Here is a 17,129-nt window from a genome sequence, read left to right as displayed (position 1 = left end):
TAGAACTGATGAAATAATTGGAGCAACATATCAATGTAATGGAGAATGACACGGCAGAGGATTGGAATATTGAAAGGGAGAATATTTTAGGCACCCAAATCTTCTAGGAATAAGAATGATGGGGAGTAATGGAGGCTTAAATCCATAAGCATATGGCTAAATTTTAGGGATTAGAATACTTCATTCTTCTACAAATAGACCAAAGCAAGGGAGCTACAAAATAGGGTGAGGTAAATAACTCGAGAAGGTAAGCCTCCGATCTCCAAATTTTCTGAGATAAAAGAGGAATCCTTCATTCACTTTTGGTCTATTTATTCATTATTTTCCCGCTTCCTTTCAGAGATCACAAAAGATGAGAATGATTTATTAATGCAAGAGATTGAGGAGGACGAGGTAATTGAAGCAAGGTTGAGGAATCCTTTCCCCCTTCCTTTCAGAGATCACAAAAGATGAGAATCATTTATTAATGCAAGAGATTGAGGAGGACAAGGTAATTGAAGCAATATCGTCAATGGAAAAAGGCCCCAAGACTTGATGACTTGCCTATTAGTTTCTATTGATCCTTTTGGATATTGATCAAGAAAGACATGATTAGAATGATCAGCTAGACCAAAGTAAAAGGAAAGGTTGGAGAGGGGATGAACTCTGTGTTCTTATATTTAATCGCAAAAGATACTAATGTTGCAACCTTCAATAGGCTTCATCTCATTTAATTATGCAATTACTCTTACAAAATCTTGACAAAAATTATAGTTGGGAGATTAAAGCGGGTTTTATGAAGATTGATGTTAGAAAATTAGGGTGGTTTTCTCAAGCACAGGCACATTTTGGACAATATCATCCTAGTTCGAGAGGTGATCCATACGAGCGAAGAATGAAAGGAATCAATATTTTTTTATAAATCTAGATATGACAAATGTGTTTGATCGAGTAAGTCATCCTTTCATTTTCCTCATCATGGAAAAACTCAGATTCAACGAGGATTTTGTTAAATGGATAAATTCTTATATTGGTATTCCTTAGATTTCTCCCTTGATCAATGGTAGGTCCGCCCCCTTTTTCAAATGCTTCAATGGTCTCCAGCAAGGTTGCCCGCTCTCTCCCTTGTTATACATTCTTATAGCGGAGAGTCTATACAGAAACCTTGAGAAATCCTGGGAGCCCAGAGCCTTACCAGGTCTCTCCATTGCCTAGAATGTCAAAGACGTTAACCATTCAAAATTCATAGATGATACCATTCTTTTGCTAGGAGCCTCCAAAATTATTGTTGTTAGGTTTAAAAGGATACTCACCACTTATTTGGGGCTCTCAAGAGGCTTTATTAACAAGAGGAAGAGCCATCTTTACAATTGGAATTGATCGGAAACAGTGTTGCAGGATATAACATCAACCCTGGGCATTCTAATTCAACATGGATAGAATTCCTTCAAGTATTTGGGAGTTCCCATCTCCTTAGGATACCCACACTTTTGGAAAAATTAAAAAATAAAATCGATGGGTGGGGGATTACTTGCCGAATCTGGTAGGAAAAGAAATTTTATTCAAGTCTGTACTCTCGATGCTTCCAATCTACCTTTTCTCTCAGCTTCTAGCATAGACACAAATTCAAAAACAAATCAGCATCATGCTTAGGAAATTTCTCTGATAAGGGGGAAAAACGATGATAAGAGGTTCCACTTAGTGAATTGGAACACAATGTGAATTCCTAAAGAAGTAGGAGGTCCAAAGATCAGGGACCCTATTATGGTAAGTATAGCCCTGGGAGGAAAACTGGTTTGGAATTTGATTATTGATTCCAAGGAGTTGTGGAAAGAGGATTTCTTAAAAAAATACTTCCACGAATATTAGTTACTAAGGGCTGATAATGCATAGTGGATAAGTAGCGACTCAAAATTTTGGAGATTGTCTAAAAAGGAATCCCCTCCCATTATAAAAATTCTGGGTTCACAGGTCAGGAATGAGGTCCAGATCAGTTTGTGGAAGGAGAATTACCTTCCATTCATCCTTCTCTCTTCCTCTGGCGAATTACATCCCCTCACTAATTGGATACAGGACAAGGGGATAATAAGACTAAAAGATATTTCAATTTCGGATGATTGTAGTATATGGAAGGGTTGGGCTTTTCATGGTCTTTCCCAACATTTGCATCAAAGTGGGAATCAATGATCCCTCTTTTGAAATATCTTGCACCCATAGATGAAGGCTACAAATATTTAAAAACCTAGAGATCTAGAAAATCAGCTCAACATACAGTTAAGGAAGGATATAATTATCTTTTGAGGAAGCTCACCTTTCCTGCACAATTGGAAATATGGTGATTTGGAACAAGGATGTCATTCCAAAGATTAAGGCATTTTGTTGGACATTGGTTCGTGGGGGTTATTCCTACAATAGAAAACTTAAAGTGAAAAAGTATATAAGGCCCTTCTTGGTGCGTTCTTTGCAAGGGAGAAGAGGATACAATAGCACATTTATTTGATGAATGTCCATTCTCTCTTGTTGTGTGGAGACAGGCAATTGAAAAGGCCTTGTACATTTTTTCCATTACCCCAAATTTGTATGATATATTTGTTAATTGGACACCACAAGGAAGGTTTTAGCCTCCCATCATAAAGAGGGCATGGAAAACTATACCAATTTTTTTAGGTTGGGTTATACGGATTACAAGAAACAAAGTAATTTTTGAAGGCGAAACCCCCTTTATTTCCTGATCTACCAATAAGACCCTGATATTTCTCTTTGAATCACTCTCCTTGAGAAGACTCAATAACTCTGATATAGAAGGCTTATCGTAGCTCGAGAGGAGTTGGATAAACATCACAACTTCCTTGGATCATTATAGAAGTTTCAAAGTTCATCAAAACATAAGAAAAGTTTAGTTTCTAAGATTCAATCAAGAAGAACTTCAATCTTGGAAAAACATGCAATCATCAGAAATATTATACTTTGATGGCACTACAAAAGGGAACCCACGGGCAGTAGGAGTAGGATGGTTAATATATTGACCTGATGAACAAGATGTAATCAGATACGCATGGGGATTAGGTCCAACCGCCAACAATAATGAAAATTTTCTAGTGTTATGGAAAGGTTTGGATATTGCCTACAGTTAAGGCATCAAGGAAATTATTATTCTTGGGGACTCTATGCTTGTGATCAGAATGTTATCAAACTCCAACCATACAACAAATCCCTTGTGCTCTGTAGTGGTGAAAAGGATTAATCTCCAAATAATGTTTTTTTTTTGAAAAATTGTCCATAGTCCATGTTCTTCACCATCTAAACTAGGGGGTTAATGAAATGGCGGACTGGAGATCAAAATTAGGGGAGGGAAAGATTGAATTAAATGGATGTGACAAGGGATTCGCTCCCATACCATATTATAATCATGAAAAATATGGATATTAGGGTCATCAATGATGGAATATTTAGGTTCTCAAATCTTTGGTTGAAAAATTTTGCATGACAGACAGATGGGAAGAGGGACGTGTTAAGCATCCACTTGGATGAAAATTGGTGATTTGGTAACTCGGGGAGACCTCCATTTCTCTTCATTTTCCTTGTGGACAAACCATGGAAAATTGGGAAAATTCCATCTTTGGGAGGATGGCATTCTATCCACTATTATTAATGATGAAGATACAGAGGCAATCTTCACCTTGTGCCATTACAAATTACTTGAAAGGATTGTTAATGCAGCTCCTGGGGTAGAACAATTTCTTAATTAGCACGAGGATCCATGAATCACAGGCATTAATAGTTACGAAGGAGATAATTTGATGGAGAAGGAAATTGGATTGCTTATTTAAGTAATCTTTAACGCATATTGGGGCAACTGTATTCCTTCCTTTTGAGTGTCTTTTTTGTAGCTTTTTTTGTTGAGAAGTTTAGTGATGACATCCGTGGGAGGGAAACCTCTAGACATTGAGCCCAAATAGTGGAAGAGAGTTGTGGAATTCTTATTCAAACTTATTATGGGGGGGAATAAACCTCCTCACATGGAGAGTGGAGATGCTAGAGAAAGAAAAAGTAGTCAATGCATAGCACACTAATACCAAATTAGAAAGCATGGGGGTGAAGGTGGATAATATGTAGATCAAGTTGGAAACCGACCTTGTAGCTAGATTTTTAGACCCCATTTCTAATAAGCAGCAAAGGATCACTAGCGATGGAGCATAGGAAGTAGGAACGAGCAAGGGGAAATGACTTATCAGCAAGGAAGCCATCTGAACTAAGGCTGATTAACTTTATTTTGTAATGCATTGGAAATATATAGTATTTTTGGGTCAATTTTGTCATATGGAAAATATAAATGTAAAATATTAGCCCATAAGGCTTGCCAGGCCAAGAAAGTATTACTCTGGTTATCTTGGAATATAGAAGCAGTTGATACTACTGAAGCAAGTTTTGTCGATTTTGATGTGAACAATTTTGGCCGTGCAACCAAGGTTTTATAATACAAAGAAACCATTTTGTTAAAAAAAAGGATATTATCAACCCTAATCTACAAGATTAAAATCATGCCTGCATTTTAACTAGCACAAAGAAGAAAAACAATTTTGCTAAAATGAACAAACTCTCACAAACTCCATAGCCAAACATGGCATTGGACAATTCCTAAACGTTGTAGGTTGAAAGGATTTATCTTTTTTGTAACATTAAGAAGGTTGACAATGAAAATAACTTTCTCTTGGAACATTTACATAAACCCACACTATATCTCAATATCAAAGTATTTTTTACAATATCAACCTTTATAACCTTTCTTTCCATCAAAATTATGGTGATTTAGGAATACTCTGCTTAAATATTTACAACCACAAAGATAATAATTTTAGGCAAACTAATTAATTTATTACCTTTTAAAATGCCTAATACACCAATAGTGGTCTCGGTGGATATTAATAACCACCATCACCACCTCCATTATCATATGTGTGTTTGTGTGAGAGAGAGAGAGAGAGAAAGAGCATACATGTTGTAAAATGTAGTGTGATGTTATATAACGTTTATTCTTGCATCACTCTAGATTGTCTTAATTGTTGCATTATGGTGTTACATCATCGCTTCCATATGGAGTTGATTCTACAGATGGTTTGCATGTTGGGTTGTGAAGGTTTGACAAGTGCTACATGCAGGGAGACTACCACATGGTAGCACGAATTGTATGACAAGATTTTATGTCAAGTGCAATTTTACCCGTGTTGTAATAACCATAAATTACATATAATAATAAGAATGTTCAAAGGGTATAGGTATAAAAATTGTGTTTATTCATACATGTGACCATTCAATGTAAATTAATACACAGTATCACATATTATTGTACATATATTTGTGTCTATGTGTGTGTATTCCCATACTTGAACTATATTCCCTTTATATTGGTATCATATCCCAATCTGTGTCAATATTTTAAAGACACTTCTACCCTGACCTTTGGTCAAATTTTGTTGTCTATAGCAACAAAAACATTGGATTTTGGCCTATTTTTATTATTCATTGAATAATTACTTTGCTACAAAGAAAATTTCAAGGAACATTATAACCATAAAATCAAGAAGGTTGGTTACAAAAGAGATATTTTTAGGAAACATATAAATATGGTTCGAAGAAACGAATACTAGGACTATATCTAATCAAATGTTCCATGAAATTTATTGTATTACGAATCCTAAAGACCTTCATATAGCAAAAAACATAAATTTTCTATCCAAAAGTACTCCGAGGATTGCTCACTACAATAAAATAAAAAGGGGATTAGAGTTTTGGTTTGGAGCTACAATTATTTGTATAATCTATGTATCCTTATCATGGAAGGTAACACTAAGAATAAGGATGAAGCTTATGGATCTTGGGCTTGTTATAACCAGAGTAAATCCCCATCCTATAATATTCTATGGGCCATTTATATAAAAGAAGAATATCATTATAGTGTGAAAAAAAATGTGGGGAACAACCAAAATGACATTAACCTCTACTACCAATCATTGTGTAATGAGACTAACACTAATTCATAGAAATTCAATGGGATCATGTTCCCATCTGAGTTGACTCTATTGCCATTACATTTAATCATGAGATAGCCATGCACATTTAATCATGAGATAACCATGCCCTACCTTAAGTACACTTTTCTTTCATTAGGGTGGTTAAAATATTTGTTACTTTCATAAAGTATAGAAGGGTTGTCAAGTGTGTCTAGCTCAAATATTTGCAAGGAAAACTGTTCTATTAATTTTCTTGTAGATCTTAAAATTTGTAATAGTTGATTTATTGCTTAAAATGAGTGAAATAGTTGAAATTCAAGAAATAGAAAATAGAAAGAAATAAACACACTCACATCCAAAATAGACAAAATTTTTAACCCTGAGGAACCCTTATGAGATAAAACACAACTGGAAGTGAGGCCACTCTGCTCTCTTTTCTCTAGTATGGAATTATGCAAGTGCAAAGGAAGAAATACTTTGTATAGAGTTATATGAGACCTATGCCCTATAAGTATGATACATAACTTTGACCCCCTCAATTATACTATCTAATTTCCACTCCTATTTTCTCTACTCAACTATAGAACAAATTACAATGGCATATAATGGAACCCCAACTCCTCCTAGTGGACTCGTATTTAACATAAATTGATAGGCAACTAGAGGGTAAGATTTAACTCCCTTAACCCTCAACTGGAGTTATAGTTTTGGACCTTCTAGAGTCTTCTTGAGAGTCCACATTTGGCTATCCCTATATGCATGAGTAAAGGGGGTTGACATCATGGCATCCTCTCATACCATGGTGATCAACAATACGTCAACTTGCAAGAGGCATAACTTTTGCATATATATTTTGATTGACATAAATCTTATGCAGGTGGAAAGGGCTATGAGTGTAGAAAACACTAAAGGATTTGGCACAAGAGATTTTTTTTTACCCTAAAATACATTACTTGCCTCAAAATGGCTCTAGAAGGTTTCATACCCCAATTGTCCCAACTATAACCCACTTTTAAAATGACCTTACAAGATGATTCCTCCAATTTTTTCCTTTTTGAAAACATAAAAATAGATGAAAAATAATATAATGATCCAATACAAATCAATAATCATGAAATTATTGATAAAACCTTTTTTTTTTTTTTATAGAATCATGAAATTATTAATAATTTTTTTTTATAATCATAAAATTATTATATATATATATTCATTCTAGAATCTAATTTAACTTAGTTACCATTCCCAAAATAAAGAAAGATCCTAATAGATTTCTAGTATATATATGACTTAAAAATGACTTAGATGACTTTGACTGTTAATGTCGGTTAATGTTTGAGATTGGGCAACCCCTGACCAATTCCCTTCGTTGCAAATCATTATAGATAAGAAAATGAAAGATGGCACTAATTATATTTGTTTGGTTGACCAAATCTTATTTCCACAGCATTTGTTTTCTTTTCATTGTCAGCTTCGCATCACTTCTTTATATGAGAATTATAAAAACAAGTTGAGCGTATCAGATTTTTGAGTCTTCATTAAAACAGGGTGAGCGTATATGAGAATTTATAAAAGACAAGTTGAGAGTATCAGATTTTTGAAAGTATCAGAGTTTATATGAAATTTTATAAAATAAAATTGCCCAGGTCAGACTTTTCAAAAAACAGGTTGAGCGTACCAGATTTTTGATTGTTTATAAAAACAGGTTGAGCGTATCTGATTTTTGTACCTTAACAGAGGGTAACAATTTTCCATTGGTACGTGGTGATGGGATGCGGTTTTTATTTTTAATTCCTCTTTATGATGGTGACCTTGTTCGGCCTTGGAATTTGAAAAACTTACGGCTGCATACAAGTGACATTGCTGGCTTTCTTTTATATATATATATATATATATATATAAATTAATAAACGCTTCAACTGCTAAATGACAATACCAGGGATTAAGAGGATTCATACAAGTGAACATGTTTATCTATATATATAATTAATAAATACTTTAATTACTAAATGTATGTGATGGGTATTGATTAGCATATGTATGTGATAGGTGATAGGTGATTATTATTTTTTATGTAGTAGGATATTGTATTGATTTTTTTTTTTATTTTTGTGGTAGTGAATAGGATATTGTATTGAGTTTTTGGTTAAATTTATATTAATTTGAGGTTGACTCCAAAATTTTGTAAAGTTTCTATTGTTTAACTTTGCACATCGGAATTTAGTATTTTTAGATAGTATTTTAATTTATTTTTCCGTAATCTGATTGACTTTCAGATTGAACATGTTATTACTTATTGTATGGATTAACTAGCCAATAGCACATTGGTCACATCAAATTGATGATTTTAATTTTCATACTAAATAAGTTATGAATAAGCTTTGTGAATAAGGTTTGCACTAAAAAAATCTTAAGGCAGGTACTTAACGTCTGCTGCATCTCATTAAATAGGTGGTTGCAACTTTATGTTTATTATTTTTGACATGTACTTAACGTCAGCAAGAAAAATGCAAGATATATATATATATATATATATATATATATATATATATGGGATCAAATTACATATAGGGAGATTCCAAGATGCCATATCAGATACAACACAATATTCTTGCGTGAGAAATTTGCAAACCATCCAAACATCATACATCATATAATCCAATAGATCAGTTGAGATGGCCCAGAAAGCTTGGCCACATATACAGTGTACAAAAATATGTAACAATTATGAAGCCGTATCAGATCTACATGAGGGGAAAGCATATGTTCTACATATTCCATATTATAAACATCAATGCTACAGTAGTAAGAAAAAAACCAGGTATATGTACAAACATATATAAGATAAGCATATAATGTCAAAATATAAAACAACATAACAACAATAGTCACCTAGGGAATGGAAACACTCTCGCGTCGATTGTAGTGTCTCCCATCTTGACCATAATGTGCATACCATCTAGTTGCGCCAACAGACCCTCCTTTGACAATCGATCAACTTGTTGATTGAATTCCCTACCTATATGCATAATCAAGGAATTCCAGAATAAAGTCCATAGATTGTCAATTTTCCTGAGCCATCCCCTGAGTGTATGTTGTTCAATTTTAGCATCACCCAGAACATGCTGAACAATGGATTTTGAGTCACCAAAAATATGAATTTCAGGGATATTAAGAAAGTGTGAAAACCATAACAGACCCCATAGAGCCATTGCTTCTGCCTTTGTATTCGAACCAGTGCCCGCCTGCCAATGTACACAAAATTCCTGTTCTTTGGATATCCCAATCCAAAATCCACATCCACATGTATTCTTCTATGTTGCCCCGTCAAAAAAACCAACTGGGTATATCATTCTCGAGCATGATTTCTTACGGGGTTATCCATTGGGCCCATTATCATGTGGAAAACCCATGGCATGTGAAGAAATAGTACAATCATAAACTAAACTAAAATTGTCCTGTGAGTTCTCAATTTTTTTTATTTCTCCATTTTCAGATCATCCAAAATAGTGTAGGAGGAATACTTCTCCAATAAGTTTTCTGAGAACTCCACCAAGTCATGCAATTCTAGACATTGTCAATACTGATATATGGAAAACCAATGGTATGCGGCATTTTTTCCATAGATGAACCATGTAGGGGCATCTGAGAAACAAATGAACATTGTTCTCCTCTGCGTTTCTGCAAATGACACAGATTCTCGACCCATGCCAATTCCTCTTTTGAAGATTATCCCAAGTGGAAGTTTTGTTGCGGCATACCAACCAAGAAAAGAGGATGATTTTGTTGGGAGTGTTTGTTTTCTAAAATTGGTAGAACTGACTTATCTCCATTTGCTGGGACTCCCTTCTGTAGAGGTTGTTATATGCATTAGCCACCATAATGTTCCCCCCTTTCATCTTCCCAAACCATACAAGGAGGTCACAGATGTCCTCACAACAGATGCCACTGAAGTTCATGAGAGTGCAAGTCTGTTGTAATACCACTACCATTTGACCATACAAACCCAGCTCATGCACCCCCTTCCAAGAAGGACACAGACCCCTCCATGAGTCAATGACTTGGCTCCATAAAAAAATCCCACGACCATTTAAAAAACTAATAAAAGCCTCCAGTATGTGATGATCCTCCCCATAGCCTAGTAAGTGATCAGATCCTATAATAATGTCGTTTCCCGACCCCATGTTTGTTTCTGGGAAAACTAATATTTCTAAGAAATGCTATCCCTCTAGGTTTAGTAGCTAACCTAGAAACAACAGTGAAAGCAATTCACTATCTTTCCTATGAGTAATACGTAAGAGGGAGATTATGAAAGACCAACGTGTAACTTTCGCTTGAATCCTCGCTTGATCTCCCTCTCTTTTGGTCGATCTCGTAACTCCTCCCCGTACTTAACACGCTTGGAGAGTACCTGCACAACTATAGAAACAAAGACCTGTCAAAGCATAATGATCCATCACAGCATAAATATCATAGAATCAGAAATATGATAAACAAATGAATGCATTTACGGTTAACACAATCAATTGGGAAAAATCTTGAAGAACTTTATTGATAACAAGGAAAATTACAACCCATAAGAAGTCTGATCCAGCGCCATCCTCCCAGCTTCAAGCTTTCTTCACCTCATGAATCAGCAAGAACATACCAACAATAACACAGTGCTCTCACCTCAATACTGAAATTAGTAGCACTTCCTTACAACTCATAATAATTTAGCCTCCTAATCTCTTGGATGAGAGATCTCCTTTTATAGAAGATTGCAGGAGGTTCAGTCATCAATGGGGATGATGAATGCCTTTCTATTTTTAGGAATTGGTTCCATGAAAGAGGGAATTGGAGGTGGTTTCCTAATTCCTTTAGTCATCCTTAGGCGAACTCAGAGGGGTAGGTGGCACAGGAGAAGTTTCTAGAAGTTTCCATGAGCAACTAACTCTCAAACTCTCCTGGAAGTTTGTCCTACCTCGCCCATCACACCTTCTAGAGGGCCAAAATACAATGCATAGCACTTTGACAGTGCAGTACCTGCTATGCATAGCACCCTAACACAAGGCTTTCAGCAATGATTCATTTTAGGCACTTTCTGAATGATTTTTGTGATGGAACTTTTGGGGAATGAATAATTCAGATGACTAAGTTTCTTTAGGGCATAAAACAACTATTTTAGGGGTTGATGAACCCTAATACCATTGACATGTGAGTTGGGGTTGATGTGCCCAAATATTTCTATAGCAATGTTCCAAGCAAGGGTCTATAAAAAAAGTTTATCTATCTTCCTGAAACTATTCCAGATGGTCGAGCCTATTGAGATGCCAATAGATCCTCTGCGATACCATATCCGGAAACCTTATTCCTTTTGGTATTTGTGCCTGATGATCTTACTCCAGGAACCTTCACCAAATATCCCCCTCCATAATGATTTGAGCAATAATGCCCAACCAAAGCGTCTCATGTTCATAAATGCCACATCCACCCATATGCTTTGGAAGTGTGATTTGTGACATCTTTGCCAAATGGATTTTTATTTGTCCCTGCTACCAGACCATATAAAATTAGCCATAATACTCTCTAGGCATTTCACAATAGTTATGGGAATATGATAGAGATGTGCCCAGTATACAGTCAACTGCACTAGAACAGTTTGTGCCAAGATAATACGGCCTCCTAATGATAGGCATCTATATTCCCAGCCCGATATTCTTTTGAAAATTTGATCTGCAAGCCACATCCAATCCACCACCTTATATCCACACGGCTTGATATGGAAACCTAGGTATTTCATATCAATCAACATATGGTCCGTAGCCACCTCGAAAAGACCTTTTATATACTCAATAGTCTCTATATCACACATATTGTGATATATAATAGATTTCTGGAGATTCAAATTACATATAGGGAGATTACAAGATGCCATATCAAATACAACACAATATTCCTATGTGAGAAACTCGCAACCCATCCAAACATCATACATCATATAATCCAACAAATCAGCTGAGATGGCCCAAAATTTTGGCCACATATACAGTGTACAAAAATATGTAACAATTATGAATCTGTATCAGATCTACATGAGGGGAAAGCATATGTTCTACATATTCCATATTATAAACATCAATGCCACAGTAGTAAGAAAAAAACCAGGTATATGTACAAACATATATAAGATAAGCATATAATGTCAAAAGAAAAAAAACGTAATAACAATAGTCACCCAGGGAATGGAAACACTCTCACATCGATTGTAGTGTCTCCCATCTTGACCATAATGTGCATACCATCTCGTTGCGCTAGAAGACCCTCCTTTGACAATCGATCAACTTGTTGATTGAATTCCCTACTTATATGCATAATCAAGGAATTCCAGAATAAAGCCCATAGATCGTCAATTTTCTTGAGCCATCCCCTGAGTGTATGTTGTTCAATTTTAGCATCACCTAGAACATGTTGAAAAATGTATTTTGAGTCACCAAAAATATGAATTTTAGGGATATTAATAAAGTGTGAAAACCATAACAGGCCCCATAGAGCCATTGATTCGACCTTTGTATTTGAACCAGTGCCCACTTGCTAACGTACACAAAATTCTCGTTCTTTGCATATCCCAATCCAAAATCCACATCCACATGTATTCTTCTATGCTGTCCCATAAAAAAAGCCAACCGGTTATATCATTTCCGGGCATGATTTCTTACAGGGTTATCCATTGGGCCCATTATCATGTGGAAAACCCATGGCATGTGAAGAAATAGTACTATCGTAAACTAAACTAAAACTGTCCTATGAGTTCTCAATTTTTTTTTTAAATTTCTCCATTTTCAGATCATCCAAAATATTGTAGGTGGAATAATTCTCCAATAAGTTTTCTGAGAACTCCACCAAGTCATGCAATTCTAGACATTGTCAAAACTGATATATGGAAAACCAATGGTATGCGCCATTTTTTGCCATAGCTGAACTGTGTAGGGGCATTTGATAAAATAATGAACATTATTCTCCTCTACGTTTTTGCAAATGACACAGATGCTCGGCCCATGCCAATTCCTCTTCTGAAGATTATCCCAAGTGAGATTTTTGTTGTGGCATACCAACCAGAAAAAGAGGATGATTTTGTTGGGAGTGTTTGTTTTCCAAAATTTGTAGAACTGACTTATCTCCATTTGCTGGGACTCCCTTCTGGAGAGGTTGTTATATGCATTAGACACCATAATGTCGCCCCCTTTCATCTTCCCAAATCATACAAGGCAGTCACTTATGTCCTCACGATAGATACCAATTAAGTCATGAGAATGCGAGTCCATTGCCATACCACTGCCATTTGACCATCCAAATCCAGTTCGTGCACCCCCTTCCAGGAAGGACACAGACCCCTCCATGATTCAATGACTTGGCTCCAGAATAAAATCCCACTGCCATTTAAAAAATTGATAAAAGTCTCTGGTATATGATGATCCTCCCCATAGCCCAATAAGTAATCAGATCCTATAATAATGTTGTTTCCTGACCCCATGTTCCAAGAAAGGTTATGTAAAAAAGGTTTATCTATCTTCCTGAAACTATTCTAGATGGCCAAGCCTGTTGAGATGCCAATAGATCCTCTGTGATACCATATCTGGAAATCCTGGTCCTTTTGGTATTTGTGCCTGATGATCTTACTCCAAGAACCTTCACCAAAGATCCCCCTCCATAACGATTTGAGCAATAACGCCCAACCAAAGCATCTCATGTTCATAATGCCCCATCCTCCCATACTTTTTAGTAGTTTGATTTGTGGCATCTTTGCCAAATGGAATTTAGATTTGTCCCTGCTACCAGACCATATAAACTTAGCCATAATCCTCTCTAGGCATTTCACAATAGTTATGGGAATATGATAGAGATGTGCCCAGTATACACTCAACTGCACCAGAATAGTTTGTGCCAGGATGATATGACCTCCCAATGATAGGCATTTATATTCCCAGCCTAATATTCTTTTGAAAAATCGATCTACAAGCCACATCCAATCCGCCACCTTATATCCACACGACTTGATATGGAAACCCAGGTATTTTATACCGTTCAACAAATGGTCCGCAGCCACCTGGAAAAGTCCTTTTATATACTCAACAGTCTCCATATCACACATGTTGTGATATATAATAGATTTCTGGAGATTCATATAAAGCCCAGTTTCACTAGCAAATTTTGCAAATATGTAATATAAAGACAACCATGCAAATTGATCCACTGCATCTCATTAAATAAGCGGATGTAGCTTTGTGTTTATTATGTCACTTCCAAGTGACATTTAGTGAAGGCATTGGGTTGTTTTTCATGTCCTTACCATGAAATTTTTTATCAATTCCAAACTTGAACATTAGTTTTCAAAATGTTTCAAATTTATTTTGAGGCTCACGTAGGTCCACCGCCACCACCAGGGCAACAGATCTCGAGGCCATACATCAACCCCTATTTTAACTTGTTGTGTTAAATGTGCTATGTTTTCTTAGATTTTCAACTAGGATCATTTAGTATATTTTCATCCACTTTGATATAGACCAAGATTTAATAAATAAAAAACGTTATTCCTGTAATTTCTTTCAACATTGTTCAATTGGATTGCGAGGCAATAAACTCATGGTGACCAGATCTTCTATGCAATACATATGTTATCTTTTATTAGATTTTCACCGAGGAGCATTTAATATATTTTCACCGACTTTAATACATAATAGGATTTAATAAATAAAAAGCATTATTTGCTGTAAAAAATTTCAACATTGTTCAATTGGACTGTGAAGAAATAAACTCATGGTGACCAAACGTTGAACGTCGCTATGTATATTGCATTAAATAAATATGGGACAAGCTTTCAATAAAATTTCAACAACTTTGATCACAAATTAGAAAGTAGGACATAATAAACATTGAAACCTGTGGTTTTACATAGTTATATATGTCAATTCGATTGTGAGGTCTGAATCCACTGTTTTATAAAATCAAGTCGTGCCTACCACAAGTTGCTACTTAGATCTGCAAGGGCAATTTTCTACACTTGTGCCCTACTGAAGTGATACTAGATCTTAATACACTCAGTCCTTGGTCCTTCCATTCAAGTTACATTGGTTTCAAAGGATATACAGGATCCATTCCTCCATTTTCCTATCTATGTCTGTGTATGAATATACATGATCCATTCCTCCATTTTCTTGTTTTTGTATTTTTGTATGCAAAGTTCTTCATGCACTACTTGTTTTCAGTGGTGATCTGCAAAAAAAATGGTTTCTTTAGTTCGAAAAAGGTCATCAACTCTAAAGTCATATGTTGTGGAGTTGACTGCTACTACCATCTGCTTTCAGGTATTTCCTTGTATTTGTTTTTTAATTTTCCATTTTTCAAATCACCAGTTAAGTATTTTTTTGGTCTTTCTTGTTACTGTTATAATCCTTGATAAAAAAAATATGGATTATGGCCTATGTGCAGCAAGTAGTTGAAGGTATCAGGAGGAGGTTGTGAATTTAGCGTACTTTTGGATTGTGTGGCTGAAGCGAAATTCACGACTTTCTATGTGGAAGCCATGAGATTAGGTATGTATTTTGATTGTCCTATGGTGCTAAGTTGAATTTTTATCTGTGAATGTTTTTGTGGTTGAGGCTTTGCAATAAATAGGTGTTGGGGCAAAGTGATTTCCTGTCATTTAATTTGTCAACCCGAGGGTTTCATAAACTTGTGAAGCATGAGTGCACTGTATGTGCTAGAAATTGTCTTTCAGTTTAGATCAATCTAACTACAAAATAATGAAAACCAATTCATCTAATCTATAAAATCAAATAATGTAAATGAAATTCAACTAACCTGTGAAATCAAGTAACGAAAAGAAAGAAAACAAATTCAAAAGAAAATATGGCACGCACAATCACATTTGGAGGAATTGAAATTTTAATCTAAGAAAGCATTTCAAAGCATGTAAGAAAAAAACAACTATTGTATACTTAGTTACTCCAACATTAAATTATGAAGTGTTCCCTTCTTGAGATGGTGTAAGCAACTATCTACACTTTAACTTCTAATGTCCTAGAAAAGCAAGTAAAGTGTGCAAAAAATAACTCAGTAATTGCATGTATTAAATATTCAACCATTCAATCTTGAAATATTATTAAATCAATTTCTTAGAATGATTTTTAGGAATATCAGTAATGAAATTAAATGAGGATCTTAAAAGCAAATGTAAAAGCACGAAAAAGTAAAGCTCAATGATTGCATAGGTTGAACATTCAATCACCCAATTTGAAGTCACCTTCTTGGCCTGATCTTTTATTCAATTATACAATGAATTGATAGTTTCACCTAAGAAAGTAATTAACAAAACATGAAAGGAAACTAAATAACTATGAGCTCTTGCCTCAAACTTAATCCAATTGGAAAATAAATAAATCTTTCCTATTGAAATATCTTTAGAAAAGCAAAGATTACACAGTCATTTTAAAACTAATACTAAGAAAGAAACTAAACTTTAATCTATAAAAGTAATTAAATCTCACACATTTTAGGTAGCTTATCTAAAAGTGTGAGAGATGGTAAATCGAGATGCTCCATATGTAAGCAAAACTAAGTCAAAATGAAATAACATTCATGAGTAAGGTGCCACAATCTAATTCTATATTCAAAGCTTGAGCATAACTCCAATTTTACACATCTCCCATGATAGGAGAAAACTTCCCCTATTTATACAAAAAGATGAGAAGTTATCTCATTAATGAGAGTCCATGAATCTCTCCCTATATCTATAGAGTTACAATCAAAATAGGAAATGATAAGACACATGTCTTCTTAGAGTTTCAATACAAATAGGAAATGATAAGACACATATCCTCATGATCCCATGATCTTCTCCACTCAAATTCGAATTTGGTTTTGGGAGGCCACATAAGGGTCTTTTAGAAGCTTCCTTTTGACCTACACATGTCAACAATCTCATCCCACTTGTTAGGTATAAGCATATGCACATTATTTTCTAATTTTTAACCATAAATTCACTTAAAAATGCTAAGAATTAATAAAGTTTGGAAAAACATAAATGTGACCCAATAATGATAATGGTAAGGTAAATGTAATGAAATGGAGGTAAATGTAATGAAATAGAGGTGGAGTGAAGGT

This window comes from Pinus tabuliformis, chromosome 2_2 (genome assembly GCF_031772625.1).
Source record: "Pinus tabuliformis cultivar Carrire ecotype Pingquan chromosome 2_2, CPIR1, whole genome shotgun sequence".
NCBI classification, from domain to species: Eukaryota; Viridiplantae; Streptophyta; class Pinopsida; order Pinales; family Pinaceae; genus Pinus; species Pinus tabuliformis.
The sequence above is the reverse complement of the archived record's forward strand: the minus strand, read 5'-3'. Positions refer to the sequence as shown.